Below are 11,297 nucleotides of genomic sequence, written 5' to 3' on the forward strand. Positions count from 1 at the left end.
TTCAGGAGATAATAGCTGATCCTCTGCAAATTAATATATTCTATAGCTACTTGATCATAATTCAATATCATGACAAGGGAATGTGGAAAATGTTCTCCTTTCTTCTCCCTCTTTTTCCTGCTCTTCCTTTTCTCCTTTCACTTTCTCCATTCTTTCCTCAGTTTGGGGCAACAATTTCTAATGTTCTAAAGGAGGTGGAGAGTTCAGTTTTCTCAAATTTCCAAGTATCTAGACCTACTGATGCATCATCACTTCTCAGCTTTTTAGCTAAGAACATGTGTTGTATTTGTTCTTATCAGTTTAAACCTACTGATGGTGAAAACATCTTTATCCAAAGAATGACTCCATCATACCTGTAGAAAAAGCTTGCAGGAAATCCACATTTCAGCTAGGGCTTCCGAGGCAAGTTCTTGGCCTGTTCCACCCCTTGGTAATAGTCAACAGTCAGCTCCTGCTGGAGCCTGCACAGGCTTTCTTCTTCACAGTTGTTGCCTGAAGCATCCCTGGAGAACAAGGCTGTACTGAAGCCAGCTTCTCCACCACCAATTGTGTGCCGCACGGAGCACCAGGCTTGGGCCACATGCTGCTCTACTTGAAGCTCCACTCTTCAATTTCCACTTGCAGGTGCTGGAGACCTTGTTACATCTCTTGTAACCTTGATTTTCTGTTTTGCAATGGGGGAGAACAAATCCCACTTCAATATTTTGTCGTAAGGATCAGAGAAACAACAGAGGTAACATTATCTAAAACAGAGCAAATATATGCATATACATTATACCGCAAGCCAACCACCTGCAGTAGTAATCCAAGGTTCCAACTGATTGGACTGTCACCTTCCAACTATTGCATTAACTGGTAAGCAATCAAATAGCTGTAAGCAATCTGCACCCATCAACATGGTCCAGAACATGCCAGGACCTGTTGAGACAGCAACTCACACCTCCTGGTGTTCATTGTCTTTTGACTGATCACAAACCACAAATTTGCAAGACTCTTTAGGTGCAGGTCATGGGCATGAGCATTGAGGGAATCACAGTTTTTCCTCCAAAGATACTGATGGTGAGCAAGAGAGGTGATGGATGAAGACAGGGGGCAATGGTTTCAAAATCACACATGTATGTACGATGCCGCAGGGAGAGGAAGGATGACTGGTCCAAGATGTCATGTCTATAGGAGGCCGTGCCCAGGTCTTGCTTGGGCTCTGGCTCCTGGTGAGAGTCATTCAGGCAAGTAGACTTGCCTCTTAGGCCAATGCCTGCACTCCCTCAGCAAAGTTGAAATAACACTGTGTTGGGCAGGCAAGGTGACATCTGCATTGGTATCCGATATGGGCGCCAATTCAAGTTCCAGATGTTCGATGACCTGATCCAGCTTCCTGCTTATGGCCTGTGAAAGCAACAGACAGTAACTCAAGTCTTTGGGACCCAGCACCTATGTGGGAGACCCAGAAAGAAGCTCCAGTCTCCTGGCTTCAAATCAGCTCAGCCCCAGCCACTGGAGCCATTTGGGGAGTGAAATATCAGATGCTTCACTCTGTGTGTGTGTACGAGCGTGCGTGCGTGTGTGTGTGTTCTCTGTAAATCTGCCTTTCAAACAGAAACAAATCTTAAAAAATACTTGTGGCCTTGTCTGTAGTTTTTATGCCATAAGCTTGGATAATGAACATGAGAGCTCGGAAATCACAAGAGACTGACCAGAAGTCAAGCAATGTCTGATAATATCTAGATTTCCTGTTAAATTTTTTTAAATAAACCCAAATACCTGTCCCATAGTAGACTCTTGACATTCATTGCTTGAATAAACAGTGCGCTTAGAATATGGGCCAGTATTGTGGTATAGCAAATGAAGCTGCCTAACCTGTCTCCAGAATCCCATATAAGCACCGGTTCATGTCCAAGCTGCTCGCTTCCAATTCAGCTGCCTGGTAACAGCCTGCAAGAAGCAGCAGAAGATATCCCAAGAACCTTCCTGCCACCCATATGGAAGACTCAGAAGGTGTTCCTGATTCCTGGCTTCAGCCTGGCTCACTCTTGGCCAACGGGGGTCACTTGGCGATGAAACATGAAGGATGTCTTCTTTGTCTGTGCTTCTCTCTTTGTAAATCTTTCCAATGAATAAATAAACCTTACCAAAAAAGAACAAAAGTAAGAATTTTCCCTCACCAAGACCCTCCAGCCTCATTCCAGACAGGTCCCACCCTTTGGTGGATGGTATTGCCCACCCCTCACTTGCATTCTCTCTGCATTTAGGCAGTAAGGTAAAGTGGCACATCACTGTTGGACCAAAAGACAGAGGTGAAGAGGGGAAATGGAGAAATGAGTGGTGGCTCTGGGGTGTGACGTTTCTCCCAGGGAGTCAGAGTCAGCATGGAGTGCTCAACTTGCTGGCACACGCACATGCCTTAAAAATGCAGTAAGTAGTCCCCTGTTTTCCAAGCTTCACTTTCTGCAGTTTCTACTACTCGGAATCACCTGTAGAACAAAGATGTTAAATGGAAATTTCCAGAAATACATGATTCACATCTTTTACATTGTGCACCATTCTAAGTAGTATGATAAAATCTTACACCATCCCACTCTAGCCCATCCAGACATGAGTCATTTCTTTGCCGTACAAACTGCCTCCAGTTCACGAGCTAGAACTGTCTAGATTGTCAGATTGACTGTCAAAATATCACAGTGCTGACATTCAAGTAGTCCTAATTTTCTTAACAATGGCCCCAAATGTAAGAGCAACAATGTTGGCAATTCAAATGTGCCACAGAGAAGCAGGGAAGTAGACATTCATAACCGAAAAAGAAGAGAAAAAAAATTATATGCAGTGGTTGCCAAAACCTACAATGCAACAAAATATTTAGAGAGGGACCACATTCATGAGGCTTGTATTATAGTAAATTGTTGATTGTTCTAATTTAGTGCTAGTTTTGTTTTAGCCTCTTACTGTGCCTAATATAGAAGTTTCAGGCTTCCACACACAGGGGTCTTGGAAAACATCTTCTGGGAATCAGGGTGAACCCCTTGTTGTTTTAGCACTTAACTCTTCTCAATCAAGATGCTGAACAGGTGCATAACACCAGCAGCCTGCAAAGCAGGTGTCTAATGGGGAAGGTCCACACCAGAAGAGAGAAGCACCCTAGAGAAACACAAACTGAGCCTTGACGTATTGAAAACGGGTACCAGGTCCCTGATCCTTGGTCCCTGCCAGAGAGGATGCACTGTGTTGGAGGCAAGGAGGAGCAAAGGGACTCAGAGTCTGTGATTGCTCCCTGTCAGCCACAGTGCCAAGTAGGCTTTGGACTCTTGCTGTAAAGGCTCAGTCAGGAGCGACCTGATTATCCCTGAGAAAGAGGACCAGCTGCAGAAGTCAGACTTCTAAGAACCCAAGCCCAGCACATACTTCCTGTTCCACAGCTGCCCCTGCTCGAGATCCTTGGCAGTGTATTCTGTTTACAGAGACCCCCATCCCCACCCCAGGCCCACCTCCTAGCCTGCTGAGGTCAAGTTCAGAAAACTCATAAAGCCTTGACTTCTCTAAGGGATAGTGTTGACATTTGACAGTGAGAGGAAGAGGGAAAAAGACCTTGGTCAAAATATTCCACTAGGCCTGTGGGGGTTCCTGGTGCCAGGTGTGTGGTAAAGAAAGGAGTCTTAATGGAGTGAGGGAAGAGGGCAGTAGAGAGCAGACTGCTTTGGATTGGCTCTGAATTTTGCATTTAGGGCTCAGATTAATTCTGCCTAGGTTTTTTAACCAAAGTTCTGTGCCTAGGAAATGACCTGGGCCATAGAACAGGTCTACCAGGAATGTAGGATGTGCCTCCCTGGGACTCTTGTCTCTTGGGAGTCTTGGGAGTGATCTGCCAGGTGGGAGAACATGAACAGCAGTGAAGCCCTGTTGACAGACCTCGCATTGCCAGACTTGCCTTTTTCCATTAAAACCTTGCTAAAAAAAGCCCAGTCTTGGGCCTGGCACAGTAGCCTAGCAGCTAAAGTCCCCACCTTAAGCGCACCAGGATCCCATATGGGCACCGTTCTAATCCCAGCAGCCCCGCTTCCCATCCAGCTCCCTGCTTCCCATACAGCTCCCTGTTTGTGGCCTGGGAAAGCAGTAGAGCACAGCCCAAGGCATTGGGATCCTGCACCCACATGGAAGACTTGGAAGAAGCTCCTGGCTTTGTGGATCAGGCTCAGTTCTGGCCGTTGTGGCCACTTGGGGAGTGAGCCAGTAGACAGAAGATCTTCCTCTCTCCCTTCTTGTCTGTTTATCTGACTTTCCGATAAAAATAAATAAATCTTTAAAAAATTTTTAAATAGCATGTTCTCTTTCCTACAGGAAATAGACCAGAATTTACATGGGACAATTTAGATGAAGAAATGAATAATGAAGTGTGAATTGGAGGGCACTGTAAGAGGGACAAGGCCCTGGGGGAGGAGATCTAGGGAGAAAAAGAGAGAGAGATCGGGGGTCAGGTAACACACTTCTTCTCCACAACCTGAGATTTCAATTCACATTTCATGAAAGTGGTATTTGAGCAATGGCGATATGAGAAAGATTAAAACTAAGAGGAAAAAGAATCCACCTTATAACTCTAACTCAGACCTAGGGTGAGGTCCCATGTGCCCATTCTCTGCATGAATTCACACTTCAAGCTCAAATGCTGGGACCAGTGTTGTGGTGTAGCATGGTAAGCTACCATCTGTCTGCAAGGCCAGCAGGCCATATATGCACCAATTAGAGACACAGCTGTCCCACTTCCGCTCCAGCTCTCTGCTAGTGAATGTGGGAAAGGTAGTAGAAGATGACCCAAGTCCTTGGGCTTCTGCACCTACATGGGAGATCTAGAAAAAGCTTGTGACTACAGCCTGGCCCATCTCCAGCTATTGCAGCCATTTGAAGAGTGAATCAATACATGGAAGAGAGAGTGTTAGCACATGTGTAGGCTCAGATGCTTTCAGTCCCAGGCAAGTGACGTGACTATGTGAGGCAGCCTGAGAGTGTAGCAGAGTAATGAGAACTGCAGGGATGCCCAAAAACAGACCAATTCCTTCCAACTAAGCTGCTCACAAGAATTCATACATGAAAAGCACATTACACCTCACAAATAATAATAGAAATGCCACCGAAAAAGAAACATTAAAAAGGTATAATTTGTAAATGTTTACAAAATTTTCCAAAATCCTAATCCACTTTCCCCTCTGAACAATTCCCCCAACAAAGCCCGAACCTCTGTCTTCACCTCCAACCTCCATATTTCCAACCTTCCCATCTATTTTGTTGCCTTCTAGTTCTTTCTATCCAAATTCTCTCTTCTTTCCTTACACCTCTACAGCCAACTGAACTTAGCCCTCCAGTTCTTTATTGCAAAAACGTAGGAACTAGGTAGGGGAAGTTTTACTGAATGTGCTAAGGAGAAGGGATAGAAAGCAGGTAACATTCTCATATTAACAAATCTTGTCCCCATCCCATAAGGGTCAGGGAGGAAGAGACCTTAAGCTCTGGGGGAGTTTCTGTTGGTTATTTTCTGGAGACTAGAAGCATATGAAAATTTCTAACTTTGGCTTTGCCATTTCCATGCATTGTTCCAGCAGACTGGAATCTTCTAGTGAATTACAGACAACCACGGTAACTTGGATTGGGCTGTATCTCAGGGACTGAGTTGTGACTCTGACTCAAGATCTTTGCTCTAAACCAGGTGTGAGGGACAATCAGCTCTCAGTTATTATAAGGCCTGTGAAATCATTTGGTCTGGCATGCAAAGGCAACCTCAGGCAGGACTCAAATTCAACAAATCTGAGCCAGGCACGATGGCTCAAAGGATAAATCTTTGCTTTGCATGCATCAGGATCCCATATGGATATTGGTTCATGTCCTGACTGTTTCACTTCCCATCCAGCTACCTGCTTGCAACCTAGGAAAGCAGTGGAGGATGGCCCAAAGCATTGGAACCCTGACCCACGTGAGACCTGGAAGAAGTTCTTGGCTTTCGGCTTAGGTTCTGACCATTGCAGCCACTTGGGAAGTGAACCAGCAGACAGAAGGCCTTTTCTTTCTGTATCTCCTTGTCAGTAAATCTACTTTTCCAACAAAATAAGTAAATCTGTTTTTTAAAATGCAAGGAGCGCCAAGTTCAGTAGCCTAGCAGCTAAAGTCCTCACTTTGCATGCCAGGATGCCACATGGACACCGGTTCTAATCCTAGCTGCCCTGCGTCCATCCAGTTCCCTGCTTGTGGCCTGGGTAAGCAGTCAAGGATGGCCCAAAGCATTGGGACCCTGCACCCACATAGGAGACCTGGAAGCGGCTCTAGGCTCCTGGCTTTGGATTGGCTCATCTCTAGCCATTGTGGCTACTTGGGAAGTGAATCAACAGACAGAAAATATTCCTCTCTGTCTCTCCTCCTCCCTGTATGTCTGACATTCCGACAACAATAAGACAAATCTAAAAAAATGCAATGAATCTATAGCGGGTTAATATGTAAGTTGATAATTTTGTATGGCCCTCTAGTGATGTTAGACATAGCCAAATGGCCCTCAGCAGGAAACAGATACCCCATGCCTGCTCTAAACCCTGAAGCTCAGTGACCACAGCATAAATAGGTGTAATACAAAAACAGGAATAGCAACTGAAGGCAAGAGGATGAGGATGGAGGCAAATTGGAGCTGACCTGCATCTATCAATTCCTTGAGAGAAGTACAACTCTGGGGTGGGCATTTGCCCTAGCAGTTAAGATGCTGCTTAAGTGTCCAGTGCAGTAGCCTAGCACCTAAAATCCTCACCTTGGATGCACCGGGATCCCATATGAGTGCCTGTTTTAATCCCAGTGCTCCGCTTCCCATCCAGCTCACTGCTTGTGGCCTGGGAAAACAGTCATGGATGGCCAAAGGCCTTGGGACCCTGCTCCTGTGTGGGAGACCCAGAAGAAGCTCTGGGCTCCGGGCTTTGGATTGGCTCAGCTCCAGAGCAGTGACGGTTCTCATGTTGGGTTCTTGCCACCCAGGCGACAGTCCTGGACTGACTTCATAGGGCCCAGCTTTGACCTCAGCCCATTCCAGCCATTTGGAGAGTAAACCAATAGATGAGAGTGATTCTTCCTCTCTCCTTCTCTTTCTTTCAAATAAAAGTGCCTTTCAAAAAAAATTATTTAAGAGAGAGAGAAACATGGTTCTACAGAAAAAAAGGAATGACCCAGTGTAGACATTACTCAACCCAATAAAATTAGTTCCATTGTGTCAGTGAACAGCACAATGAAACGATGAAGGAAGGTATGCACTGGCATGCTTCACCATCTCCCTCACTCATGCATGGAATGAGAATGCTTCATGTCTTTTCTTCCAAAAAACATCTTCCTAATTGGACCAGAGTTAATGTGACGTACCCATTACTGAAACAGTTTTTGCAGTGCCCCTTGGCAGTGCCGGGTTCCAAGTCCCCGGAGACAGCTTTCCACTCTGGAGGAAGCCACAGCAAATGTTTGCTGGTGACTGACTGTGTAATGCCAGTTCAGCAGCCAAGCTTGCTTAACCAGAGAAAACTGCTTAAATGCAAGACACCCCAGTGGATTAAAAGTTCCTAGAGTGAAGCCATATCTCATTGATATTTTTTCCATGCCTTCAAGGCATTAAACACTTCATTACACAGTCATGTAATAAAAATATTTTGGATCCAACATGTGGCCTAGCAAATTAAGTTGCCCTTTTGCAACCCTGACAGCCCATATTGTAGTGCTGGCTTGAGTCCCAGCTACTTTGCTTCCAATCCAGCTCCCTGCTAATGTTCCTGGCAAGGCAGTAGAAGATGATCCAAGTGCTTGGTCCCTTGACACCCGCATCAGAAACCAGGATGGAGTTCCTGGATCCTGACTTTGGCCTGGCCCAGATTCAGCTGTTGTTACCATTGTGGAAGTGACCCAGCAGATGAAATCCTCTATTCTTACCTCTTTCTCTCTCTCTCTTTCTCTGTATGTATTTCAAATAAATAAATAATTAAAAACATAGTGAGTTTAACACTACCTACATGATCACCCCTCTGCATCTCAGTTCGTTTCTATGTAAAATAAGATTGGGACACTAAACTCAAATGTTCAGGCATCTGATTAGGTGAGGCAGCTTGAATATGGAATACTGGGGAATGTAAAAATGCCCAATAACATGCAAATCCAAGGGGCCAGCATTGTATCACAGTGGATTGAGCCACTTCCTAGGATGTCAGCATCCCATTTCAGAAGGCCAATTTGAATCTGCCTTGCTTCCAATCCAGCTCCCTGTGAATGCACGTGGGAAGACAATAGATGTCCTTGGACCCTTACTACCCATATGGAAGATATCGAAGAAGCTCCTGGCTCCTGGCTTCAGTCTAGCTCAGTCCCAGCATTTGTGATCATTGAAGAATGAATCAGTGGGTGAAAGGTCTCTTTGTGTGTATATCCTGCTTATCTCTGCCTTCCAATAAGTAAAAAAAATTTTAAAACACTCGAAATCATTAAAACTGTGTTACTCTTCTCAAAGAGGGAGAATTTTTTTATCAGTTGTAACTAAAGAGTAACTATCTCAAATATTCTCTAAGACCTTTTCTCCCTCATATTGTTCTGGAGTCGGTAATTACTCTAGTTCATACACTTTTCTAAGAAAGGAGAGGAAAAAATGTTGAGGGAATGTGTGCCAAGAAATGACAGAAACATCAGGATAAATCCAGAGTCCCACCAAGAGAGATGAAGACAGCTGTTTAGACCTGGGCTAAGCAGAGAAAACAAAGCCCAGCCTGTGGTTGGCTTTGTCAGAGGCAGAGTAATACGCCTGGAGCAGAACATTCCTCAGAAGCCGCAAGGGCTGCCCACTACAGGGGAGTAGGTTAGTGGCCGCGCTGCCCAGCCTACAGTAGCCAATGTTTTTTTTTTTTTCCTCTTGCCAGTCTCATCGTTCATACTTAATTCTCATAGGGCATGCTTTGATATCAATTCTTTCAATTTTTAGTTGACAAAGTAATCATCATCCATTGACTGTTCAGAGATCATTTCTGCACCAATCTGCAGGAGTGCACAGAAGATGAAGAAACGACCCTTGGATGCCAAAGCCTGCATTCCTGCTGGAAGGAATGGCACAATAAATTATGAGGCGATGTGATCCCGCTGGGCATTCAAGTGTTGGTTGAATGAATGAGAGTAGCAATAGCATTAACACAGCAAGCAGAGAGAAGGAATTATGGCTCTTTGTGGGATGGAAAAGGCTCCACAGAAGAGGTGGCATTTGAGCAAGGATCTTCTAGATGCCAGATGAGGAAGTAAGGAAAAGCCATTGGAAGAGTAAGGAAAACTTGTGTAATGGCCCGAAAGAATGAAACTCAGGAGGAGTTCATAGAACATCATGAGCAAGGTAACAAAAAATCTGTTTGTAATATTTTGTTATATGTTTTAAAGGCAGAGACAGGTCTCCCCTCTACTGCTTCCCTGTCCAGATGCACACCGCAGCCACATCTGGGCCAGGTCAAAGTAGCTGTCAAAAGCACAGAATCCAAGTCTTCCACATGGGTGGCAGCAGCTGTGCTTGAGCCGTTAGCTGCTGCCTCCCAGGATGCACATTACCAGAAAGCTGGAATCAGGTGCAGCACCAGGAATCACACCAGGCACCTTGACATGGGAGAAGGGGGGCCCAAGCAGCAGCTTAACTGCTACATCAAATGCCCTGTCCCCTAGAAGAGCAATACCTAACAGGGTTCATGATCAGCTCCAGATGCATCTAAAGGACCTGCCTCAGTGGGCCCAGTCCCCATTTGGCTAACTGCAGCTCTGACAGTAGTTTTGTATTCAGGAAACCGCTTGAAAAGTAATTACTGTGATAGGAATACTTTTTTAAAATTTTTGACAGTATTTACATAGTTAATTAGGGTAAAAAAGGTTCAAGGGCTATAGGAATGTGGGTAAGACTATTATTTCCATATTGTTTCCTTCATGTTTAAAGGGGAGTATTAAGGGAGAAGGTCCACCCAATTTCCCACCCTCCCCAGGTCCCGGATGTAGGGCATGCTCCGAGGGTCTTGCTCAAGTGGTCTTGATAGTTCAACAGTTATGAATCGCTGCACATCTCGCCACTCCAAGCATGATGAGGTTGTTGAAGATCCACTGATTGACATAGTCCATCATGGAGTCTCCGTTTGCCCAGTATTTCACTGCCAACATACAGCTGAGATGGTTGATTGACCTGTTCTGTCTTCTGTCTTTTCATGGTTAGGGTTCTGAGTCCAGCATTTCGATTGGGGAGATACCCAAAGAAACTTTGTCTCAGGTGTTCCCAGACCAGATTCTTGTATGTACTAGCAAGTACAGGGACCGGCACAGTCCATCAGCTGAGGGTTGCAATTGCTGGGTTGGTTCTGTTTTCAGTCCCGACTTCCACTGGAACCAAGGGGTGTTGCAGTCCAGCCTGGTTCTACCCAGCACATACTCAGCCCTCACATCAACCAATGGGAGCTGCAGCCTAGTCAGAGCGACCCACAATAACCCTCACCAGGCCTGCCCCCTGCCCTGGTTTGCCAGTATGTGTAGCAGTATTAGTCCAGTCTGTCCCACATCCCATTTGGGTCTCGTACATGTCAACGAGTATTAAAGCTTTGTTCCATCTAACCAGCTCCACTATGCAGCCCACACAGATGCTGCTGGGTATCTGTCTAGCCACCCCAGCCCTTGTTCTAGTTTTCGTGCCCTCCCATGGGAGTGGTAACCCAAGAGGGAGGAGCCCACTATTTCCCTCCCAGGTCTCTCCCACTCCCGGATTATGCACTCTCCAGGTAGTAATGTGGTTTGACTTGACAGAATTAGACCCCAGTGCCAGCTTCTGCCAGCTGATGTTGTGGCTAAGCCCAAACAACCCTCACCCACTCTAATTTTGTTTGCACCAGTAGGAATAATCAGCCCAGCCTGGCTTTTCCCTGATCTGGTCCGCATGAGCCCCACAGGTGTTGTAGCCCTGCCCTGTCTGGTCTGCCCCCATCCCAGCTCACACTCTCCAGTGGGTGTAGCTGTCCAGCAAGGGAACCACCAATTATTCCCCTGCCGGCTCTGCCCCCTCCCTTCCTGGTTCTCATGTGTGCTGGTTGGGCGCTGCAGTCACATCCGGTACAGAAAACCTCACTTTGGCATTCCCTATTGTGCACTAGTTTTTGTTGCGACTGAACCTGGCTCGGCCCACCCTTTGTTCTGGTGCTTGGATTTGCCAGTGGGTGACATGAACTGATTCAGCCTGGTCTTTCCCTGACCCATGCCAAATGCATGCCAGTGGGAAACTTTCCATGGCCTATTCTGGGCTGTTT

At 45.9% G+C, this 11,297-nt stretch overlaps 1 pseudogene; it reads left to right on the forward strand.

Annotated features, from left to right (window-relative positions):
• The first annotated feature begins 247 nt into the window (after positions 1 to 247).
• LOC118758605 (U2 spliceosomal RNA) lies at positions 248 to 348 on the forward strand (annotated as a pseudogene).
• The last annotated feature ends 10,949 nt before the right edge of the window (positions 349 to 11,297 follow it).

This window comes from Ochotona princeps, chromosome 2 (genome assembly GCF_030435755.1).
Source record: "Ochotona princeps isolate mOchPri1 chromosome 2, mOchPri1.hap1, whole genome shotgun sequence".
NCBI classification, from domain to species: Eukaryota; Metazoa; Chordata; class Mammalia; order Lagomorpha; family Ochotonidae; genus Ochotona; species Ochotona princeps.